At 40.1% G+C, this 25,949-nt stretch overlaps 1 pseudogene; it reads left to right on the top strand.

Annotated features, from left to right (window-relative positions):
- The first annotated feature begins 4,279 nt into the window (after window positions 1-4,279).
- On the top strand, window positions 4,280-8,203 carry LOC133784627 (MDIS1-interacting receptor like kinase 2-like; annotated as a pseudogene).
- The last annotated feature ends 17,746 nt before the right edge of the window (window positions 8,204-25,949 follow it).

The following is a 25,949-nucleotide window of genomic DNA, read 5'->3' as shown; positions in this document are numbered from 1 at the left end:
TATTTAATAACTATATTAATATAAATTTAAATGTTATAAAATATTATTATGATAATAATATATAATCCTATTTTTTTACTAATTATATTAATATGAATTCAAATATTATTATTATAATAATATTTAATACAAGACTAGATATTTAATACTTATATCAATTTAAATTTAAATATTATAAAATATTATTATAATAATATATAATACATAATCTTCATTTTTATTAAAAAATTATCATATTATATATTTTAAAAAAATCGTAAATAGTGTTTTGGTTTAATTTTTCATTTAATATGTTTATACTATTTTTTTATATACAATATTGTTTATTTATTTGAAATATTTATATGACAATGATACAAATTTAATAAATATAAATAATAAATTATATAAATAAAACTAAGCAAAATATAGATTGATTTTATCTAGTATAAAACTTGATAAGTATTATCAAGTTTTAGGATTAGTTAACTAAAATTAGCCATTAAATAAATTTAATTAAATTGTACCCATTATTATAATGACATTTCCCATAGTTCTATTGCTTGTATACACGTATAACTTAAGTATGACTGAATGATATAATTGGTAGATTCAAATAACTATTGAGTATAAAATTAATTTTTTTTAAAAGTAGCTAAAAATTAAATTGCATCTCTAAAACTAGACACTCCGTATAATTTGTATATATATATATATGTACTAGTTACAAGTAACGTGCAATATGCACGTTTTCTTAGTTTTATTTATAGAATTTATTAATTATTTTTATTAAATTTATATTAATATTATATAAATTTTGAAATAAATATCCTATTTTAATTAAATAATTTATTTATTTTTGTTTAAGTTTATGTTTGTCCTAGTTTTTTAATTTGAGAGTGACAACAACAGATTATATATTATATGTTTAATGTAATATTAAATATTATACGTGGATTTTAAATTAAGTTTCTTGCTAGTATTTTTTTAAAAAGCAATTTGTTGCTAATTCACAGTATATTATATTATATATTTAATATGATATTATTCTAATAAGTGAGTTTAAGTTTAATTAAATTTTATTTAAGTTATAAAAAGTATGATTTTATTATTTTTAAATAATTATCATTGTAAAATATCTTATTTTAATTTGTTTAATTATTTATTATTTTTAAATAATTATCATTGTAAAATATCTCAAAAATATTCTATTTTAATTTTTTTAATTTTTAATTTTATTTTATTTGAGTTTAAGTGTTTACAAACTACCGTTAAATATAAGAATATTCTGTTAAATATAAGAATATTCCGTTAAAGTTAACATTAAAAAAATAAAAAACCGTTAAAACAAAAAATTTCCATTATTTACACACTTATTATATAGAAGATATATATATATATATATTTATATATATGACAGCCCAAAGCAAATGTGAATAGCCAAATATCAGATAAATATTCAGCAACCAATTCGAAGATTCACTGTTTTGTTTAAACAAATCTATGCAAAAGAAATAAATAACACACTAAATAATAATAATAATAATAATAAATATGAACACATTCTTTGATATTAGAACAATAGGGAAAGAGGATTTAAACTTGGGACCTAAAAAAATATTTATATTATTTAAAAAATAATAAACATATAAATTAAGTATCATAACTAACTTCATAAATAAGTATAAAAAAATTCATATTAAAAAAAAGTATTGAAAAAATTTACACTCATTATCTTGACCACTCATTCAAAATAATGGTAGAACATGTTGAATAACCAAGATCATAATAATTAATTTTCATGAATTATCAGAATTGTACCCTACCAATAGCAGCATTTAATAACTACTACAAATATGAAATATATTTTTTTTTTAAAAATGATGGATCTTATTATCTCGTAATCGTATGCATAAGAGGATTATATCCTATATGTATAACCAAATATAAATTGTGTTGGGAATCAAATAATGGTGGTTCTTCGATGGCACTGAGTCCACGAAAAGGTGTCAGCCAGTAAAGCAGATAAGTCTCTGTCGCATAGGTGACCACTACAAGCATCGCACACCACTGCCACTATGATTGCAAGCAAATCTAGTTCAAAGAAGAAATACGATATGGATTAGATAAGTTTCCTATTAATATCTCACGTTTTTTCTTTTCTTCCAAATCTCATATATTTGAATTTACAATATCTAATATCTGATGTATTATTGTTTGTATGATTTATGTGCATTTTGTATTGTATATATATATATATATATTATATAAGCATGTAGATTTCTCAAAACCTTTTTTTTAAAGTAGACTATTGTTATTCATCTTCAACCAAGATTTCTTGGTAGACTAGATTTATGGTGATTTCTTTTTGGTATCCGAACTGTGGGAGATCGCAGATGTGTGAAATTCTGTAAATTGGTAGGGTTTGATGTCGATTTATCATTTGATTAGATATATTATTTTGTTTTCTTGTTACTTGAGTTCAATGTAATCAATTATGGCATATCATATCTTTTATAGAAATGATTGTAATCAGTTTGGTATAATTGTTTATAATTTTTTTCTAATAGTAAATGACATTTATTCTATAACATTTATTACTTTTTAATATTAATAAGTTTTTTCTACCGTGGAATTTTAATTCAATAGTTGAAATTTTCTATTTATTACGATTAATATAGTTAATTAATTGAGAGATTTTTTCCAATTTTAGTTGAAAATCGTATAATATGGAAAGTAAATGAATTTTTAATTAAAATTTTAATTGCTCCTTTATATTAATTAAATGGTAATATGTAATTAAAATTATTTTAACCTATTAATATTTTTATTACAATATTTTGTTTTTATATTTGGAAGTTAAATGGTATTTTATAATTAACCTAATATTGTTTTTTCATTTTTATTATTAAGAGTGATTATTTTATAATATGTGTTTTATGTAGTTTCTTTATTTCACATATATAGGTACATTGTACAAGAATCTTTGTTTTTCTCTTGGATATTGTTAAAGCCAAAAGATATGTATCTCCTTAAGTCCTAAATTGATTATATGATATCTCTCACATATCTTGTGCCTCTTTGTAAGCTTGTTTGTGCATGTTTATAGGCTTGTTTTTTGTGCCTCTTTTTAGACTTGCTTGTGCCTGTTTGTAGGCTTGTTTTTTGTGTTTATTTGTAGGCTTGTTGTGCCTGATTATAGACTGGATAAATTGGTAGTCAACACACAAGATTGACTATTATAAAACTGTAATCAAGTTGCTAGTGACTTCCTTCAATTCAGTTTGGGTAAAAATGAATTTTAGCTATCTTAATTGATTATTTTTAATTATTGGATGTGGTTGTTTTGTTACTTTATTACTCTCAATCTCACTAGACAAAATTAATGGGGTATTAGACCCCTAAACTTAAAAGCTAATTTTATTTCTAAAATTTGAATCGAGGGAAAACCAAAGGATGGAACTTTGGCTTGATTTCCTATATTTTAAAAGATTTTCTTTTATTTTACTTTTAAGAAGTTACTTATATTTGTTGGTTTGTGTTGCAGGTTTACTTATCAACTTTTCAAACATAAGTTCTAGTGAAACTAAAAAAGACTTTTCTATGCTCAACATTTGATATTCTTCTTGTGGTCGTTTCTTTGATTTTTCTTCAATTGATTTTGGTTTAAAACAATAGTTCTTCGTATTAAATTATCTGGGTATTAGTCATTTTGATATGAAAATTCTTTTGTCTAATTTTCAAGAGTATCTTTGCATGCTCATTGGCTAGACAATAAGTTTTGTTGGTTAGAAGAAATCCTCTCCCAATTTATAATCCATATATTATGCATTCTGAATAAAATAAATTTATTCCCCACAAAAAAAAAATATATAAATTGTGTTTAGCATAATTTCTTTTTTTTTTTCATTTAATTAAGTATATACACATTATATTTAGCCCATAATTAAGCCGTTAAGCATGATTTTCTACATTAAGAACAATACAGTTCTCAAAGTCAACTTACTTTCTAAGTCAACAAAATAATTTCCTGGAATTTAACAGTCAAGAAAGTAGAAAATGCACTGCTGTCGGAGTTGAATTGTTCTTCGTTTTCTCTTCTTTTGCTCTTATTCAAAGCTTCAAATCAAAATGGACCCTCTCTTCTGCTTGAGTCCTTTTCAGTTTCACTCTGAATTTTCTTAGCTGAATTTAATATATGTTTTGGAATTGTAGAATTGGAATAATTTTTTTTCTTCCCTCTGCAATGACAAAGAACAGAGATACCAATCACTACAAAAAAAAAGATTGAAATGCGAATGGTTTTATTCTGAAAGTCAAGAAAGTGGCTTTAGTTTTTCTTTTGCTTTATGAGAGAGTGACAAAAAAAAAACCAGTTTTATTCGGATTAAGCTCTACAAATCAAAGCCATCACCATGAAAAGAGTTCCAAGAACTCGTTTCTCTCTTCTTGTTCTCCTTCTGCTTCACATTTTTGTGTTTTCTTTACTTCCATTGAAGATTGCTTCCTCACCAAGAACACAAGCAAAGGCTCTGATAAAATGGAAGAACAGCTTGGCCATGGAACCATCAACTCTGGATTCATGGTCCAACAACAATATCAACAATCTCTGCAACTGGACTAATGTTGTCTGCGATGGCTCCACTAGTGAAATCTCACAAATAGACCTCTCAAACTTGAAACTGATTGGAACACTGGACCAGTTCAACTTCTCTCCATTCCTTAACATCACCGTCTTCAACCTCAACAAATGCAATCTCTCTGGTTCGATACCACCAGCCATTGGTAATCTCACCAAGCTCACTTTGTTGGACATGAGTGACAATGATATTAAAGGACAGATACCAGTGGAGATAAGCCGGTTAACAGAGCTTCAATATCTCAGTCTGTACAACAATTTTCTTGAGGGGCCAATCCCTTACCAGATCAGCAATCTACCAAAGGTATGGTACTTATCCCTTGGAGCAAACAATTTGGAAAATTCTGAGTGGTCAAAATTTTCAAGCATGCCTTCTTTGACCTACCTTGATATTTACTTGAATCTGTTTAATTCAACATTCCCAGATTTCATAACAAAGTGTAGAAACTTGTCCTTCCTAGACATGTCCCAAAATAGTTGGATTGGTCCAATTCCAGAATCTTTATTTTTCAATCTGGGCAAACTCCAATCTTTCAATCTTACTAATAATCGATTTGTGGGGCCTCTGTCACCAAACATTTCAAAGATTTCTCAGCTCACACACCTCCATTTACCACATAACTTTCTCAATGGTGAAATACCTCAAGGAATCGGTCTCCTACATAATCTTGAGTTTCTTGAATTGTATGAGAATTCCTTCAGTGGGAGAATTCCTTCTTCTATTGGCCACCTCAAGAATCTCTTGCGTCTTGATCTACACAAGAATTTATTAAACTCAACAATTCCTTCAGAGCTTGGTTCTTGCACTAAGCTCGTCTTCTTGTCTATGGCTGAAAATAGTCTCCGTGGTGAATTGCCTTTGTCATTATCCAATCTGAATAATATCACAGAAATTAGCTTATCAAATAACAAACTTTCAGGCCCTCTCTCCTCAGCCTTGATCTCTAATTGGACTGCTCTCACCTCATTGCAAGTGCAAGACAACAGCCTCAGTGGGCACATTCCAAAAGAAATTGGGCTATTGACAAATCGTACCTTGCTTTTCCTATACCAAAATAACTTCACTGGTCCAATTCCCTTAGAGATTGGAAACTTGAAGGAACTAGCAAACTTGGATCTTTCTGGGAACCATCTTAATGGTCCAATTCCAACTTCTCTGTGGAATCTCAAAAACCTCGACTCTGTGCAACTGTTCTACAACAATCTGGTTGGAACCATCCCACCTGAGATTGGAAATCTAGTATCATTGTCAACTTTTGATGTTAACACAAACAGACCCTCAGGAGAGTTGTCGGTTAACATTTCCAGCCTCAGCAACTTGGTGGGGTTCTCTGTTTTCACCAATAACTTCACAGGAACAATCCCTAGAGACTTTGGGAAGAACAGTCCTAATTTGACATACATTAGCTTTTCAAACAACTCATTTTCCGGAAAGTTGCCACCATATTTGTGTAATGGGTTCAAGCTAGAGACTTTGACTGTGAACAACAACAGCTTCACAGGACCATTGCCCGAGTGCCTAAGAAAATGCACCAATTTGAAGAGAGTAAGGCTTGATGAGAATAATTTCACAGGAAATATTACTGATGCTTTTGGTGTTCACCCCGCTCTTGATTTCGTTCGTCTAAGAGACAACCAATTCGTTGGTCAAATTTCAAGTACGTGGGGGCAATGTGTGAATCTCACCAATTTACAGATGAGTCGAAACAAAATCTCTGGTAAGATCCCACCTGAACTCGGGAATGCAAAAAATTTGAACGTTTTGAGCTTAGAGTCTAACGAGTTAAGTGGGGAAATTCCAACTCAACTTGGAAACCTAAACAAGTTGTTCCATCTCAACCTCAGCAATAACCATTTCACAGGGAGCATTCCTCGAAGCCTGTCCAATCTAACTAAGCTGAAAACTCTTGATGTATCTGCGAACAATGTTTCTGGGACCATTCCAACTTGGCTCGAGGATTATATATTTTTGTCGAGCTTGAATCTTAGTCACAACAAGTTTTCTGGCGAAATACCTCAAGAGCTTGGCAACTTGGGCTCGTTGAAATACATGTTGGATCTCAGCAGCAATTCTTTCACTGGAGAAATCCCATCAAACTTGGCCAAGCTTTCATCACTGGAGATCCTCAACGTCTCAAATAATCAACTATCCGGCAAAATCCCATCGTCGTTTTCCAGCATGGTTAGTCTAGTTTCGGTCGATTTTTCGTACAACAACTTAACGGGTCCAATCCCAACTGGAAAAGCTTTCCAAAACAAGAACGCTTTCTTGGGAAACCCTGGCTTATGCGGAGACATAGAAGGGGTCAACCTCAATCCGTGTAGCTCAACGTCAAACTACAAATCAAGCAAGAGAACGACACATATTGTTATCGGGGCCCTTGTTGTCGTTTGTGCTTTGATAATACTTAGTCTGACTCTTATAATTTGCTTATTGACTCGGAAAGGCAGTCACCTGGATGATGAGAGTCGAAGCTCTGACAAGTTCGACAACACCGAAACATTGATATGGGAAGAAGAAGAAGAAGAAGAAGAAGAAGAAGAAGAAGAAGAATTCTCTTTCCAAGAAATTCTTAAAGCCACAGAGGACTTCTCTGAGAAATACTGCATCGGAAAAGGAGGATTTGGCAGCGTGTACAAGGCTGTTCTGAATTCGAGTATAGTTGCTGTCAAACATTTGTACGCGTCGGACTCGAACGAAGTCCCGAAGAGATACCAACAGAGTTTCCTTAACGAGATAAAGACTTTGACTAAAGTCAAGCACCGAAACATCATAAAGCTACATGGGTTTTGTTCGAGGATAGGTTGCATGTACTTGGTGTATGAATACATACAAAGAGGAAGCTTAGCAAAAGTGTTGTACGACTTAGAAAGTGAATATCTCGTCTGGGAAATAAGAATGAGAATTGTTCAAGGCCTGGCTCATGCGCTTGCTTACTTACACCATGATTGTTCTCCGCCCATTGTCCACCGAGATGTCACCTTGAACAATATACTACTCGACTGGGATTTTGAGCCTAAACTGTCTGGTTTTGGCACGGCCAGATTGTTGAGCCCTGACTATCCTAATTGGACTAGTGTTCAAGGATCATATGGCTACATGGCACCAGGTAAATTTCTTTGATAAATTTTATATATTAAGCAAGCATGATCATTTACAAAATTTCTTTACTGACTTTTGATCATTTTTGTAATGAAAATCAGAGCTGGCTCAGACAATGCGTGTAAGAGATAAGACTGATGTGTATAGCTTTGGAGTTGTGGCATTAGAAGTAATGATGGGAAGGCACCCTGGGGAGATGCTGGAATCACTCTCAGCATCAACAAGAACATTGTCAAATGGTACTGAATTGCTTCTCAAGGATGTCTTGGACCAGAGGTTGCCTCCTCCAGATGGGGAATTGGCTGAGGCAGTGGTGTTCATGGTGACTATAGCCTTGTCATGCACTAGAACCAACCCTGACAAGCGGCCAAACAAGCGGTTCGTGGCACAAGAGCTATCGGCTCGCATTCCGCCTTACCTTTCTTAACCTTTTAGGTCCATAACCATGAACAAGTTGACGGGCTTTCGAAAGTGAGAAGAAAATGTAAGTATATAAACTACAGTAGTAATGATGATCGACCTCACATCCTTTCTTTCATCGCTAATAATTAATCTGGTAAGCATAGTTTTCTATCTTAAAAAGAAAAAGACAACTTCTCAGAAGTCTTAATTAGTCTTTAATCCATTCATTCACAATTTGGGTCCTTACTTTCTAAGGCCTAATAGTCTTATAATTGAGTTAAGTACACTCTTTATGTATGTAGCAGCTTCGTCCTAAGATTAATATAAATTCAAGTACCATAAGACTGCACTGGTTGTTACTTCTCACAGGACGACTGAAACTCAATAGTTTTGTGGCTATCCTACGTGACTCCAATAGTACTATTATTGCTGCCATGTCAAGACCTGTCATTGGTTCTTTCAAAGTGGACGTTATGGAGGCCATGGCCTTATTATTACACAGCCTCAAATGGCTTCTTGAGATGCAATTGCAAGTACATTATATTGAAATTGATTCCTTTCCGGTGGTTCAAGGATTGCAGTCTCTACAGGCCCCTTGCTCTGAATATAACTCATTATTATTTGACATTAGACATCTTGTATCTAATATTCCTGTAACACAGATCTCACATCTCTTTAGATATGTTAACAATGAGGCTCATTTTGTTAGCTAAGTTTGCTCTATCCGTGGATAGTGATTATATGTGGTTTTGGGAGATTCCCTCTCCACTAATGAATGTTGTATTATAACTTCTATGATATAATATAACAATTTTTATCTCAAAAAAATTTATATTTTATATTTTATAACTGTTGACTGTGAATTTAGCCAACGACGTAAGAACGTCAACTACGATAAACCTTCAAGAGAATTATAAATGACAACAGACAGTTTTTATCAATGAAAGTAAGTAACACGAGATTTTATAGTGGTTCAGCCCCGATGATCGGCAATAGCCTAATCCACTTAGAGATTTTATTTTGTATTCACACTCAAGATCAGATGAACCGTGTCAACTGAGTTTCTTCAGTGTGAAATATTCCAGAATACAAAAAGGGGTTCTCTCAGGGAAAACACTTTCTCTCTCTAGAACACAAGTTCACTCTTGATTTTTTCCAAAAGTCCCTTTACGATCCTCCCAACTCTTATTTATAGACCTGGGATTCTCAACTGATATCCCCTTTAGATAGGGATATTTCATTATTTTCCTAATATTTATATTACAAAATAAATATTCAAAATACAACTGATCCCTAAATTCAAATGAGGATTGAGAGATTCCCGGATGCTTGGACCAATTCTCACTGAAGTAGTTTCGAGCAGTTTGACGTAGTCTCTCATGCGTGTTGACTACTCTTCAAGCTTTACATAGGTTAAAGGTGGTATGTGCATGGCTCTCCTCGGACCAAGGTCGTCCGAGGGTACTTACTTTGCTTCTTACTTCGGGCAAATTCGAGGCATCCCTCCCATTGTGCCCGATCGGACACAATGGTTCTCTCCTTGGCTTAAGGTGGTTCAAACCACCCTCTTTGGCTCCTTCAGTCAAGGTCCGATCGGACCTTGCACTCTCCTCCTCCGACCAAGGTGGCCCGAGCCATCTCTTCTCAGCATCTCCTCGGACCAAAATGGTCCAAAGCACTCCCTCAGGCGTCTTGTTCGATCGGGGACAATGCCCCTCTCCTCGGACCTAAATGGTCCGAGCCTTCTTTGTTCAACCAAGGTCCGATCGGACCTTGGACTCTTCTTTTACATACCATCACCTTGGACTCTTCTTTTACATACCATCACCTTGGACTCAAATGACCCAAGGTACCTCCTATGAGTATGTCCGATCGGACATAGTCCTCTCCTTTTCAACCAAAGCTCGATCGGACTTCAACATCTTCTCCTCGGACCAAAGTGGTCCGAGGTATACCTTTCCTCCTCACCTCATCCAAGCCCAAGTGTACCTCTTCCATATCATACCCGATCGGCCATTATGTGGCTTTCCCCTTGAGTAAAACTTGAGTCTTGGTCATTCTCTTTGAACTCATTCGAGCCAAACTTAACAAGAGGTCCCCTAAGCTTAGGTCCGATCGGACCTATTGCTTTTATATCTTGAACCAAAATTCACACCTCCCCTTCAACTTCTTGGACTTGGTTCCAATTTTGTTATAAGGGTCTTCAAACTGAGGTCTGAGCCAAGCAACCCCAGTCCAAATATTCTCTTCGATTGGGCGTATTTGGCTTGACTATCTGTCCAATTCCTTAACTGATGTATTGGGCCATTATTAAGTCAGATCACCCCACTGACACATGCCATGTGTCAATTTTATTGCCACGTCATTCTTTTCAAATTTTTGGGATAACATTTGCCCCCCAAGTTTATTATATGATTCATTCACGTAATAAACTTTTTCTCCAGCTGACGTCATCATAAGAAATAATAACTATTCATCTTCATGCAGCAGACCCACGATCACTGCAAAAATCCACCCATGATCGTGGAGAGAAAAATAGTCCCAGAATACCAAAGGTCCAAAAGTAAATGAAAAACCCACTTTTTTTTTTTCTTTAAATATCCCCACTCTACACTCTCTTCTTCACATACACAAAAATCACTCTCAAAACCCTTCAACTTCTCTCTTGGCCGAAACTCCCAAGGATCCCATCATCTTGCCGATTTCACAAGCTTCAAGGGGAGCTCTTCATCTTCAAGCATCCTCCAAGCAAACTCAAAGTTCTCCAACCTTGGGTAAGTCTTCTTCTCCATGCCTCTTAGATTGCTATATTTTTTTTTTCAGAAATTCTCAAAACAATGCCATGGTCGAAAATGCATGTGTGCCTTGATTGTTCTTGAAGTTCTTGAAAATGTTTTGTACAATATGTTTGCTTGTTGCTTTGATGAGGTTTGTGGCATGGGTAACCCGAATTTTCCCTTAATTTCATGGGAATTTCAAGACATTTTGGCTATTTTGACATAAATGTGAATATGGGTTTTGAGGGTTTTGATAGTGTAATGGGTTTTTAAGATCATGAAGGAAAACCTTTCATTTTTATACTTTGATCTTGTTTTTTGTTTGTGTGAATGATGGAATGTGTTTGAGACTAGAGATTTTTAGGGCTTTGTCTATTTGGTTCGGATTCGGGGTAGGCAAAGTATGCCATTTAGGGACCATTTTTTACATAGTTTTGCCCAGAAATTCTGGGCATATGCGTGTGGTCCGATCGGACCACACTTTGTCCTCATGGTGAACCCATGTTCGATCGGGGAAGACGAACCATGGCTCAAGCTTGAGGCGTGTATCTCTTCTGAACGAGGTGAGACAACCACTTCCGATCGGGCCTTGAAAAGTTTCAGACAAGTGTGTGGTCCGATCGGACCACACGCTCCTCCCTTTGTTTTTAAGTGCCCAAGTCTTTAACAACCAATTCCGAACCTCCCTAGACACCCATGCCCGATCGAACCTGACTTGTTGCTGCTGGTGGCTAGGAGTTTTGGAGGCACGAGGCACACCAGGCGGATTCTCGGACCCTGGGTGCGCATCTTCTCCTCGGGCACGCTACGCCCGATCGGACGTCCTGGGGACTTCGCGTGAGGCTCGTGTGGTGGCGAGGCAGGACGTCTCCTGACCAGACTGTGTCCGATCGGACCAGTTTTATTTTGTTCTGGGTTTGCGTGGATACACGATTCCTCCCATCAGCTCTGAACGCCCCGTTGGTAATGAGTATCCAACACATTTTGGCAGTCGATTGACTGCAATGTGCTAAGTTATCCCCTAGAGTAAGCACACGGTCCGATCGGACCGTTTTCAATTTTCCTTGGTTTATACACCTTTGTGGTCATGCCCACTTAGTGCCTCTAGGCATCCGATCGGAGGTATAAAACCATTCCTTTGAGCCTAAAATGTGGTCCGATCGGACCACACCTAATTCCTTAGACCTTGGCTTATTTTCCTTCCAAATGTATAACCAACCTCTGTATGTTAACTACACACATAAGGAACTTAGCCTTATAGCAAAACCCCAAAAATGCCTCCTTCTATAAGCTTTAATAAATTAAATACTTTAAGTACTTTTAGGCACTTTTGAGCATTAAAATTATTTTTTCCATGTGCGTTATATTTTTATAACTTAGACAAGGTTTTCCAAGTATAAAAATAATTCTTATTTTTGATGAATTTTTTCTGTATGGTTACTCACCTCCCCATTTTTTATTCATTTTTGTAGATGAATCGCTCTGACTATAGGGGAGGTGACAATCATACGGACTCCGAATCATCCGCCCCGCAAACAATCGAGACTCCCTTGAATAGCGATTCCTCACCAGGCTCGTCTACTGGTTACACTCCAGAGGATCGTCTTCGCCGCTTCAAGCAGATCCTCCCTCGCTCAGCCTTATATCTTCTCCACGAGGAACAATTCCTTCGACAGGCTTCTCAGTCGACGATGAGGGTGAAGCAATCTAACAGGCTCCCTCAGGAACACGATCCGCAGGTTGCCCGCAGAGCAGTACAGAAGGTGGTAAAGTGCAATCAAACCCGCACTACCACAGCTTCAAAAAAGCCTTCTCTGAAATTTGCTACCGCGATCCAGGATTTGGCTGTCCAGAAGCCACGTGATGAGGGAGAAGAAGAACCCTCCTGGTTCGTTGCCGAAGCTTCAAAACTTAATCCTGCGCTATTCCAGAAACACATTGAAGCTTTAGGCTTGAGTGAGGCAAACGTGACGTGTCTGGGCTCGCATCAAAGAGCCAATAGGCCCGGGGGAAGGTACTGCGCCTGGTCCATGCACCATGTGCATGCTGGAGCAACACTCCCGCTGCACATCTATTTCCGGTCTGTAGCAGACTACTTCAACGTCTCCCCATTTCAGATCACACCGAATGGGATCCAGGCACTCTCTGCGCTGTACATCCTTTACTTCCTGAATGGTTGGGACGAGCCCACCCCTCATGAGGTGCATTACCTGTTTGATCTTCGGACCAATCCTTCCCACAACAACTTAGGCTTCTTCCATTTCTATCACAGGCATAGGGGGATTACATATCTCAACGGCATCTCCCACAAATCAAACGCCGGGAAGTATCATAAGGAATACTTCCTCACATTGGATATTGAGGCCGAAAACTTGGCCTTTACGCGCTCGGGTCCATTTGAGCGACCATTGCCTACTGAAGAGATGTTTAGGTGGGCCAAGAAGTTGGCTAACATGAGTCTTAAAGAGAAGGATGTGAAAAAGTTGGTCACCTTGGATTTCCTTCAAATGGTGGGCCTGGTGCCGTGCGAGCAAGATTTGGTGGTGGAAAGTACCACTGGGGAGAACGACACGCCTGGTCAGTCTAATGAGGGCACGGAGCAAATGACTGATCGGCTTTCTCCTCGGCCTTCTCCGCTTTCTCGCAGACCTGGCGACCTAGTCATTAGAGAACCTGATCCTCAGCGCAGATCTACTATTCCTGCTCAGCCTAGGAAAGGAAAAGCTATCCAGGTTGACGGGGAACTTAGCTCATCCTCAGACGACGAGGATGAGTTCCTTGATCAGATCCTCAACACAGGTAACACATGTCTAGTGAAAATAGGAATATTTTTGGTAATCGGTAATTAGAGAGTAACAAAATTGTAGTATACGCTTGTACACGTTTCATTATGTTTATTTCTCTAACAACCTTGTTTTTTTCACCCTTTGCAGATTCAGACATGTTCAGAGAGTGCGTTGCTTCAAAGAGGAAAACTGGTGATGGAAGTGGCTCTATGCCTCCACAGAAGATTCAGAAGGTAGCACCATCCAGTCAAGGGAGGAAAATTGAGGGACCGACTACACTTCCGCCATTGACCCCCTCTTCCCTTCCTTCTTCTGCGAGCCTAACTCCTACTCACCAGGGTAGTTCGAGCGAGCTTTTTCGTGCTGTTAGTGACCTGGGCAAGGGACTTCTTGAGGATATTGGCCATGATGCATCGACGCTTCAGAGCCTAGACTCCTACCCTCGACTTAGTGTCGAAGTTGTCTTGAAGAGAGGACTCGCCCAATTGATGAAGGTAAGCATTTTTTCTTGAGACACTTTGTTATTAGTATTTTTACTTGTACTAACCTTTTGTCTTCCATGCAGTCACTTGTCACCATTGGTCATGCTCAGCTCCGGGCTGTAGACTACAAAGAGTTGTTCAAGGTGCAGATTGATCAACTGGTGGAGGCTAAATCCAAGCTGGAGCAAGCAGAGAGAACTGTAGCTGAACGGGACGAGTCTCTCAAAAAGCTTTCTGATGAGAGCCAGAAGCAGGCTCAAAACAATGCCTCCTTGACAACTCAGTTGGAGAAGCAATCCCTCGAGATTAAAGAGTTAGTTCGAGACAATGAGAGGTTAATCGGCGAGAACGAAGATCTGAAGCAAGAAAAGGAGCTTGACTTGATTCGCTTTGAGGAGGCCAGTTTCGACTGCTTTTACAAGGTCTGGAAGCTGAACAAGCCTCTTAATCTTGATTGTTTCTCCAAGGAGGCTCAGGCAGAGAAGCTTGCCAGATGCGAAGCAAGGGCCGCTGAAGAAGCTGCCAATCCTCCTGCACTCACTCCCGCCTCCTCTGCTTTATCATTCCGAGCGAGAGGAGCAGCCGATGTCGAGGAGGGAGTCGATCAACCCACTAGAGGAGCTCGCCCGTGACTCCCTCTCGTAGTTCATCATAGTTTACTTTACTTTGTATTTTGTTGCTCGAACTAGTGAGCTATTTTGACATTTAGCACTTTACTTTTTCCTTGTCGACAACTTTAAACTTTTAAGTTTTTATTGTGCATAGCAAAGTTTTTAGATGCCTTTAGTTTCACATGAGAATTTAGTTTTTTAACTTAGAAATTTTTTACCATTCCATAAGTTCATACTAAATATACTTCCTCATGCTCTTATTGCTCTAACTTTTTATGAGCATAAATTTCTTATTACACGAATATCTATTTCTAACTTAAATTTTGAAAAATTCTAAGTTACTTAAGCTTTGTAAAACAAGTTAGCTTAATGGCTATTTTAGACTTCCAAACTTACAAGTCAGCCCAAAAACAAATATATTTGCTCGTGCTCTTATTGCCTGTGTTGAAATACATACCAGTATACCCTATGTGCCCCCCAAGTGATTGAGGGTTGATAAATTCTTGATCACTTGCTACTTGATCGAATTTGTTCGAGTAGTTACTACTCGTGAAACACACAAAATATACGAAAATATCTCAGTAGTTGACCACTACAAAAAATATTATTTAAACGTTGGTCCTTCATATCATGATACCGATCAGTTGAACACTGTCCGGTATATACTTACACTTAGTTTTTAGAAGACCTGTTTTGTTTAAATTATTATGACAGTTGAACACTGCCAAGCAAAAATAATCAACACATATGCAAAATAGTAGCAAGATGCAACCACGCTGGGCGTGGTCCCTTTATTACTCGTAATAAAAAACGACAAAACGTGTCTAACAACGAGTTCCAAACAAAATAACATTGTTCAAAATAGTGTGACTGGGTAGCAAATAACCAGTTCACAAACAAAAACTTAAATAACAAGTTATGCACTTGATACAAAGTTACTACTCTGCAAGCAGTATTTATTGATAATATTTTCTCAAGTGCTCGCCATTCCAGTAGTTTCTGATCAGCTCCCCATTCAACCGAGCAAGCTTGTAGGTGCCGGGCGGTAAGACTTGTTCAATTTGATACGGTCCTTCCCAGTTCGGTCCTAGTACACCAGCTGCTGGGTCTCTAACAAACACCTTCCTTAGGACTAAATCTCTGACTTGGAACTTTCGATCTCGCACTCTGGAATTGAAGTAGCGTGCCACTTTTTGCTGATGAGCTGCTACTCTGAGGCTTGCCTCCTCTCTTCTCTCTTCGAGGAAGTCCAATGATTCTGCCAACAACTGATGGTTCTCCTCTTGGTTATAAACGGTCCTTCTATGAGAGGATGGATCTATCTCCACAGGTAACATGGCTTCATACCCATATGCTAAAGAGAATGGGGTATGGCCAGTTGCCGTCCGAGCGGTAGTCCTATATGACCAAAGGACCTCTGGTAACTCATCTGCCCAAGCACCCTTAGCTTGCTCCAGGCGTTTCTTTAAAGTGTCCTTCAACGTTTTGTTCACCGCTTCGACCTGCCCATTGGCTTAAGGATGGGCAATCGAGGAGAAACTTTTGGTGATGCCATGTCGAGTGCAAAAATCGGTAAATATGTCGCTGTCAAACTGGGTGCCATTGTCAGACACTATCTTCTTAGGCAGACCATAGCGACATATTATGTTTTTAACAACAAAATCCAACACTTTCTTCGATGTGATCGTGGCTAATGGCTCGGCCTCAGTCCATTTAGTAAAATAATCTACCGCGACCACTGCGAACTGCACTCCTCCTTTTCCTTTAGGTAACTTCCCGATCAGATCAATGCCCCACACTGCAAAAGGCCACGGACTTTGCATTTGCTTCAAAAGATTTGGGGGTGCTCTGGGTACTTTAGAAAATCTTTGGCATTTGTCACACCTTTTCACATATTCCATAGAGTCCTCGTTCATAGTAGGCCAAAAAAATCCTTGCCTCAAGATCTTTTTAGATAGACTCTGCCCCCCAGGATGATCTCCACAAAACCCCTCATGCACCTCAGCTAATAGGTTCTTTGACTGGTCGGGAGTTATGCACCTGAGTAGAGGTAAGGAGTATCCTCTCCTATATAACACTCCATCCACCATGGTGTATCTAGCAGCTTGCCTCATAACTTTCCTTGCTTCATTACGACCATCTGGGAGTGTCCCTTGCTCAAGGTAGGCAATGATGGGAGTCATCCAGGTGTCGACTATCGTAATCGGCATGGCCTCTTGTCTATCAATGCTTGGCTCCGCCAAGTACTCTACTGGAACTATATTCAGTGTTTCGGCATCTTTCGCACTTGCAAGCTTTGCTAGAGCATCGGCATTGGAATTCTGCTCCCTTGGTACTAATTTGATGGCATAGTCCTCGAACTGGGCTAGCAAATCTTTGGTTTTGTTTAAGTATGCCACCATGCGTAGGCCCCTTGCCTGGTACTCCCCTAATACTTGATAAACCACCAATTGGGAATCACTGTTTATCTCCACTGACCGGGCACGTACATCTCTAGCCAATCGCAAGCCTGCTAAGAGGGCCTCATACTCCGCTTCGTTATTAGAAGCATTAAATCTGAACCTCAGTGCACAATGAATTCGGTGCTTCTCTGGTGTGACTAGTATTATCCCAGCTCCTGAATGGTGCTCGTTCGACGATCCATCAACGAAAAGTTTCCAAGCAGGAAGTTCTTCTTTTAGCCCAGTAACACTTTCTTGCTGGTCAGGGACCTCAACGATTCCGGTACACTCAGCGATGAAATCTGCCAAGGCTTGACCTTTAATAGCAGTCCTTGGTTGGTACTTGATTTCAAACTGGCCTAGCTCGACCACCCATTTAAGTAGCCGACCAGATGACTCTGGCTTTTGTAAAACTTGGCGAAGAGGTTCGTCAGTGAGGACCTTGATGGGATGTGCTTGGAAATATGGCCTCAACTTTCGTGACGCAAGTACCAAGTAGTAAGCCAACTTTTCAATCATGGGGTATCGGGACTCTGCTCCTACCAAACGCTTGCTAACATAATACACAGGGTGCTGCACCTTATCCTCCTCACGTACTAAGGCAGCACTAACAGCGTGTTCCGTGACTGCTAGATACATAAATAGGTCCTCTTCATCAACTGGCTTAGAAAGAACAGGAGGTTGAGCCAAATGCTCCTTTATTGCCTGGAAAGCTTGTTCATACTCTGCGGTCCACTCGAACTTCTTGCCTCCTTTAAGCAGGTTAAAAAACGGGACGCACTTGTCCGTTGATTTTGAGACGAACCTGCTTAGAGCCGCAATCCGCCCAGTCAAGCTTTGCACATCCTTTATTCTTGTGGGAGACTTCATCTCCATGAGAGCCTTGATCTTCTCAGGGTTTGCTTCTATTCCTCGGGAGTTAATAATAAACCCAAGGAATTTCCCAGAACCTACTCCAAACGAACACTTAAGGGGGTTTAACTTCATGCTATACCTCCTTAAGATTGCAAAGCACTCCTCTAAGTCTCCCACGTGCCCCCCAGCTTCCTTCGACTTCACCAGCATATCATCTACGTATACTTCCATGCTCTTGCCAATTAAGTCACGAAACATACCATTCACCAAGCGCTGGTAGGTAGCTTCTGCATTCTTTAATCCGAAGGGCATCACTCTATAGCAATATAGCCCTATATCCGTTTGGAAGCTGGTATGCTCTTCATCAGGAGGATGCATGCTGATTTGGTTGTATCCCGAATATGCGTCCATGAAGGACAAGGTCTCGTGACCTGAGGTTGCATCCACCAACTGGTCTATTCTCGGTAAAGGAAAACAATCCTTCGGGCATGCTTTGTTTAGATCAGTAAAATCTACACAAGTCCTCCACTTTCCATTGGGTTTAGGCACCAAGACTGGGTTTGAAACCCAAGCTGGGTAGTATGCCTCTCTAATAAACCCGTTCTCCTTCAACCGCTCTACCTCCTCCTTAAGAGCCTTTGCTCGATCCTTGTCAAGCAACCTCCTCTTCTGCTGTACCGCTGGATACCTTTCATCCACGTTGAGCACGTGGCTGATCACAGTTGGTGAGATACCCACCATATCCTTGTGAGACCAGGCGAAGACATCTTGATTCCTTCGCAAGAACTCTATCAGTTGTACTCTCACCTCAGCTTTCAACTTTTTCCCAATCTTGACCCCTCTTGTCGGGTCATTCTCATCTATAGGGACCTCCTCTAACTCCTTGGACGGTCCCACACCACTCTCATAATCCCCAAAGCGAGGATCAATATCTCTTCCCTCGCTTTGGGCAACGCCCTATTTGGTGACTTCATCACCTGTTGGGGTCTTCTGCTCTTTTAAACTAGGAGTGCTCTCCTGGCTACACTCCTCCAACACTTCTTCATCGTTCATTGCTACAAGATTATGGTCTACATCCATCTCATCCACCTCCTCTCTTTCAACGCATACAATCATGTTGTTCTCCTTGGCACCTTTCTTTGCCTTAGCTATGGAGGCATTATAACACTCCCTAGCTTCCCTTTGGTCTCCTTGGACGCAGCCTATGCCAGCGCTGGTCGGGAACTTCATAGAGAGGTGCCAAATTGAAACTACCGCATGCAAGTTGGTGAGTAGCGGTCGACCAATAACCACATTGTAGGCAGACGGGCAGTCAACAATCAAAAACTCAGTCATCACGGTTTCATGCTTGGGGGCTTCCCCCGTGGTGACTGGCAACTTTATTGTCCCAGCTGATGACAGTCCCTCTCCAGTAAACCCATAAATGACGTGAGAGCATGGCTTCAAGTCATTGATGGATAGCTTCATTTTTTCAAAAGAGGACTTATAAATAATGTTTACGGAGCTTCCCGTATCAACCAGACATCTTTTTACCTTCATATTAGCTATTTGAATTGTCACAACAAGAGGGTCATTGTGAGGATACCTCACGTGTTTTGCATCCTCCTCAGTGAAAGTGAGGGATTCACTTTCATACCTTGGGTTCTTTGATGGTCTCTCCTCCACCGTCATAACCTCGGAAGTGGATGTCGCCCCCAACTCATGACGAAGGGTGCGAGCATACCTTTCCCTTGCTTTGTTGCTATCTCCAGCAAGATGTGGTCCTCCACATATTGTATCTAGTGTGAAGTCCACAGGTTCAGGTTGCAAAGGTGGGGACCGTTGCCGCTTGAACCCAGGATTATTGCTGCTTCCCTCTCCCTGGGTCTTCTCTGCCTTATACTTTTTTAGTTTCCCCGACCGGAGGAGAAACTCTATCTCATCTTTAAGGTGATTACACTCATTCGTGTCGTGACCATAGTCTCCATGGAAACGACAGAACTTGTTCTTATCCCTCTTACTCATTTCCTTTTTTATTGGAGGGGGTCTTCGGTAAGGGACCTCCTGATGGCTGGCTAGATAGATCTCCGCTCGGGTTGCCGAAAGAGTGGTGTAGTTGGTGAATCGAGGTTCATACTTTGTAGGTTTGTCATTCGACCCAGACTTAGCTTTTTTCTCACTGCGGCGGTCAGACCCGTTATTCCCACGTTTCTTACTACCGCCTTGATCATTTCTGCTATCCTTTGGAGTATCCTCTGATCTGCTTGGGTTGTTCAACCCGTTCTCTCCTTTCTCAATGGCATCATCCAACTTCATGTACTTATCTGCCCGGTCCAAAAACTGTTGTAAAGTTGAAATCGGATGGCGGTGAATGCTGTCCCACAAAGGACTTCGATAAATAATACCCGAGGAGATTGCAACCATCTTCCCTTCATCTCCAACCGCGGTAGCCCGATTGGCTTCTCTCATAAACCTTTGAATGTAGTTCTTGAGAGACTCATCCTTACCCTGCCTAATATCCACCAAGTGGTTGGCATAAACAGGAGGGGTTCGGGCAGTATTGAACTGCCTGCAGTACTCCTTCCTAAAGCTCTCCCAAGAGGTGATGGAGTCGGGTTTGAACTTCCAGTACCACTCCTGGGCAGTGTCTGACAAGGTGGTGGGGAAGACTCTGCAGCGGTAGTCATCACTCACCCCAAGCAGCTCCATCTGATCTTCAAACTTTCCAACGTGTCTCACCGGGTCTGCCTTTTCTGTATAAACTGGCAGTACCGGGTGCTTTGTATTTCCTTGGTGGTTGGGCTGCTCTTATTCTAGCAAAAAGGGCTACCACTCCTGTGGTCTACCGGATCAATAACTGGTTGTTTTGACAAACTTTGTACTGCCGCCGTCAAAGCATCAAGCTGGGCTTGGATGGCTGGGGCTACTGCTGGGGATGCACCTTCGGGACCGCTTGGTCGGGCACTCCTATCCGGCGTGTCCACGTCGAGTATTTCTACTCGACTGGTAGGACGGATTGGCTCCTGCCCTTCGACCGGAGCGGTCCTCCTTCTGTCATCAATGACGTCCCTTAGGTCCTTCTGAGCAGTGTTCTTTCCCAACCGGTCGAACACCGTACTCCGAGTCTTTTCGGAGGGCCTACTAGGTGGAGCGTGCTCCTTGCCATTACGCTGGTTGGGATGCCGTGGTGGCTTCCCCGTTTGAGCAGGTTGATCATCTCCTCCTCGTCGGTTATTATTCTTCTTCTTCGACTGGTTGGTGTGGTAACTGTCACCTTCATCACGCCCATGTCCATCTTTGAAGTGTGAAGTTTCCTAGCCACGAGGAGCTTTGTTGTGCCCCTGCTCAGAAGGTGTTTTCTTACCGCCAAACTTATGACTTCCTGACCTGGAAGTCTCTGATCTGTGGCTCCTTGAGGGGGTCTTAGAATTCCCCCTTTGGGTAGAGGCAGTGCGCGATCGTACTCCCTCCTCCTCATGACCAGGTGGGTTACCACTACCCCTGCCTGGTCTATCAGCTTTCTTATGACCAGCCTTTGTGGTCCTTGTTTCTGGGGTGGGTATTACCCCAGGCGCAGCTTGAGCATTGGCTCGGGTCAATTGTGTAGCTGCCTCCAGAGCAAGCGCAGCTTCGCGATGTCGCCTGTCGGCCTCCTCCTGCTCTCGACGGATCTCCTCGCTCCTAGCGTCCATCTCTCGCCTCTGCTTGGCCATTTCTTCAGCAAAGGCCTCCTGCCTAGCATTAAACTGAGCTAGCTCCTCCTGGAATGCGCTCATAGTCTCCTGGAGCTCCTCTACTTCTGGAACTGCATCCTCGAGCACAACTCTAGGCTCATTCTCACGATCTTGAGCGCTGGGATTCTCCGATCTAGCATGCTCCCTGGAGGTGCTTACCCTCTTGGAGGCCGCGGTGGTGTTCTTAGGCGCCATAATGCTTCAGGGACTGTCTGTCTTCTCTTCAGGCTCTCAATGAAAGCACAAAAATGTTGACTGTGAATTTAGCCAACGACGTAAGAACGTCAACTACGACAAACCTTCAAGAGAATTATAAACGACAACAGACAGTTTTTATCAATGAAAGTAAGTAACACGAGATTTTATAGTGGTTCAGCCCCGATGATCGGCAATAGCCTAATCCACTTAGAGATTTTATTATGTATTCACACTCAAGATCAGATGAACCGTGTCAACTGAGTTTCTTCAGTGTGAAATATTCCAGAATACAAAAAGGGGTTCTCTCAGGGAAAACACTTTCTCTCTCTAGAACACAAGTTCACTCTTGATTTTTTCCAAAAGTCCCTTTACGATCCTCCCAACTCTTATTTATAGACCTGGGATTCTCAACTGATATCCCCTTTAGATAGGGATATTTCATTATTTTCCTAATATTTATATTACAAAATAAATATTCAAAATACAACTGATCCCTAAATTCAAATGAGGATTGAGAGATTCCCGAATGCTTGGACCAATTCTCACTGAAGTAGTTTCGGGCAGTTTGACGTAGTCTCTCATGCGTGTTGACTACTCCTCAAGCTTTACGTAGGTCAAAGGTGGTATGTGCATGGCTCTCCTCGGACCAAGGTCGTCCGAGGGTACTTACTTTGCTTCTTACTTCGGGAAAATTCGAGGCATCCCTCCCATTGTGCTCGATCGGACACAATGGTTCTCTCCTTGGCTTAAGGTGGTTCAAACCACCCTCTTTGGCTCCTTCAGTCAAGGTCCGATCGGACCTTGCACTCTCCTCCTCCGACCAAGGTGGCCCGAGCCATCTCTTCTCAGCATCTCCTCGGACCAAAATGGTCCAAAGCACTCCCTCAGGCGTCTTGTTCGATTGGGGACAATGCCCCTCTCCTCGGACCTAAATGGTCCGAGCCTTCTTTGTTCAACCAAGGTCCGATCGGACCTTGGACTTTTCTTTTACATACCATCACCTTGGACTCTTCTTTTACATACCATCACCTTGGACTCAAATGACCCAAGGTACCTCCTATGAGTATGTCCGATCGGACATAGTCCTCTCCTTTTCAACCAAAGCTCGATCGGAATTCAACATCTTCTCCTCGGACCAAAGTGGTCCGAGGTATACCTTTCCTCCTCACCTCATCCAAGCCCAAGTGTACCTCTTCCATATCATACCCGATCGGCCATTATGTGGCTTTCCCCTTGAGTAAAACTTGAGTCTTGGTCATTCTCTTTGAACTCATTCGAGCCAAACTTAACAAGAGGTCCCCTAAGCTTAGGTCCGATCGGACCTATTGCTTTTATATCTTGAACCAAAATTCACACCTCCCCTTCAACTTCTTGGACTTGGTTCCAATTTTGTTATAAGGGTCTTCAAACTGAGGTCTGAGCCAAGCAACCCCCAGTCCAAATATTCTCTTCGATCGGGCGTATTTGGCTTGACTATCTGTCCAATTCCTTAACTGATGTATTGGGCCATTATTAAGTCAGATCACCCCACTGACTCATGCCATGTGTCAATTTTATTGCCACGTCATTCTTTTCAAATTTTTGGGATAACAATAAAATTTAAATTTATTCTCTTCCACGTGACTGGCACGTGGTGGTTTCAGGTGGATAGATCCTGTTTGACCATTGACCAGATCTCGCAATTAGGTGCGACCAATCTGGTCACGTACTTTCATTCACTTCCTTGATGCACAATCTTGTAATAACTGCATCAATTATTATGTTCATTTATTACCTTGATACGCATATCTTAATTGTAATTAAGGCCCATCGGCCCATGTAACCCCCCTTGAGCCTATAAATAAGAATCAAAGGGCTCAAGGAAAGGACTTTTGAATTTTGAATCTTGGTACTCAGAAAGAAGCATATAGTGTGATTGTTCATCGAGATTGTAATCTCCCAAGGCTTGTGAAACCTGTGAATCCTAGTTCATTGATCACAATATTGGAATTCAATATCAATAAGAACACTAAGTGGACGTAGGTCATTGCCATCCATCGAAGATGAATCACTATAAATCGTTTGTGTCATTTGCTTTTGTGGTGAATTCCACTTCACCTCATTCAAGAACCACAACAACAGAACACCAAACCAGTAATTGAAAATGAAAATCAGGAATCAGCAGAGATCAAAAATTAATCAATCATAAACAAGAAACAATTGCATAATAGTGCTGGAAACTAAATGAACACCTTATGTACGAGGGTCGAACAACAAGTCAATGAGACTTGTGCCTACATCTTTGGGAAACAACAGCTCATTCTTCTTTATTGATGAATCAATGGAGATTACTAAATGATCACTCAAAGCTAAGAAAATACAATTACAAAAGGAGTCTTGCTCCTGTATTCTCTCTTAATCTAATCTCACTCTCTCTTGATCTGTTGTGTTAGTTGTCAAGAGTAGGAACCGAACCAACTATTTATAGCTAGCATCATTAGTTGGCAAAGGACCTTAGTAACCAACTTAACCAACTCTGAAGAGAGTGACAAATTCGAAAGTGCCACATGGCATATTGTGACTTATGTTAAAAACTCCACAATTATCCACCTTTTTAATTTAAGTCACAATCTGAGAATTGCTTGAGCATGCTGTTTTTCTGTACCTCCGAAGAGGTCTATCTCTACAGTGAAGTGATGTTGAGCAAGTTTAGACAATGTCTAAACTTTGCTAGGGTCACACACTTAGTCATCACATCTGCAGGGCTGTCATCAGTCTTTACTTTCTTCACTTGCACTTCACCACTTGCAATTATGTCTCTAATGTAGTGAAGTCTGATGTCAATGTGTTTGCTCCTCTCATGGAACATTGGATTCTTCATCAGATGAAGGGCACTCTGATTGTCACAGAAGATTGTTATGTCTTCTGAATTTACTTTCAGTTCATGAGCAAAACCTTTTAGCCAAACTGCCTCCTTGATTGCCTCTGTAGCTGCCATATATTCTGCCTCAATTGTTGACAAGGAAACTACCTTTTGTAGGTTCGATTTCCAGCACACACATCCACCTAGAAATGTAAAGCAATACCTTGTGAGACTCCTTCTGGTGTCTATGCTCCCAGCATAGTTTGAATCCACATAGCCTGTCACCTCACATAGCCTGGTGTCTTTGCTAAATTTCAATCCAGTATCTAAAGTCCCTTTCACATATTCGAGAATCCATTTTAAAGCATTCAGTGCCAGGATTGGCAATGAACCTACTCACCACACTCATAGCATAGGCCAAATCTGGCCTAGTACGCACCATGGAATACATGAGGCTACCAACACATGATACGTATGCTGCTCATATACCTTTTATGGTGATTGTGTTTGTGTGAGTTTAAAATGAGGAGCAATGGGAGTGGTTACCTGTTTAGCTTTGTTCATATTGCACTTTTCTAAAACTTTCTGAAGATAACCTTTCTGAGACACCATGATGTATTCTGGCCTTTTTCTAATAATGTCAATTCCCAAAATCTTCTTTGCTCTCCCCAAATCTTTCATTTCGAATTCACTGCTAAGTTTCATCTTTATCTTGTCTACTTCAGCTTTCAATTTTCCTATGATCAGTATATCATCAACATACAAGAGTAGATATACATGATCATTGAAGTAGACACAAGGGTCATACTTGCTCTTGATGAAACCAATTCGAATCATAAACACATCAAACCTTAGATTCCACTGTCTTGGTGCTTGTTTCAAGCCATACAGTGACTTCTTGAGTAAACAAACCTTGTCATCTGGATTGTCTACTTCATATCCTTCTGGAAGAGTCATATAGATCTCTTCATCCAACATACCATGTTGAAAGGTTGTTTTGACATCCATCTGATCCACCTCACAGTCAAATTTTGCAGCCAAAGCCATCATAATTCTAATGGATGTTTGTTTCACTACAGGGGAGAAGATATCATTGTAATCTATGCCTTCCTTTTGACTGA

Source organism: Humulus lupulus, chromosome 1 (genome assembly GCF_963169125.1).
Source record: "Humulus lupulus chromosome 1, drHumLupu1.1, whole genome shotgun sequence".
Lineage (NCBI taxonomy): Eukaryota > Viridiplantae > Streptophyta > Magnoliopsida > Rosales > Cannabaceae > Humulus > Humulus lupulus.
This window is presented reverse-complemented; position numbering and strand designations above follow the sequence as displayed.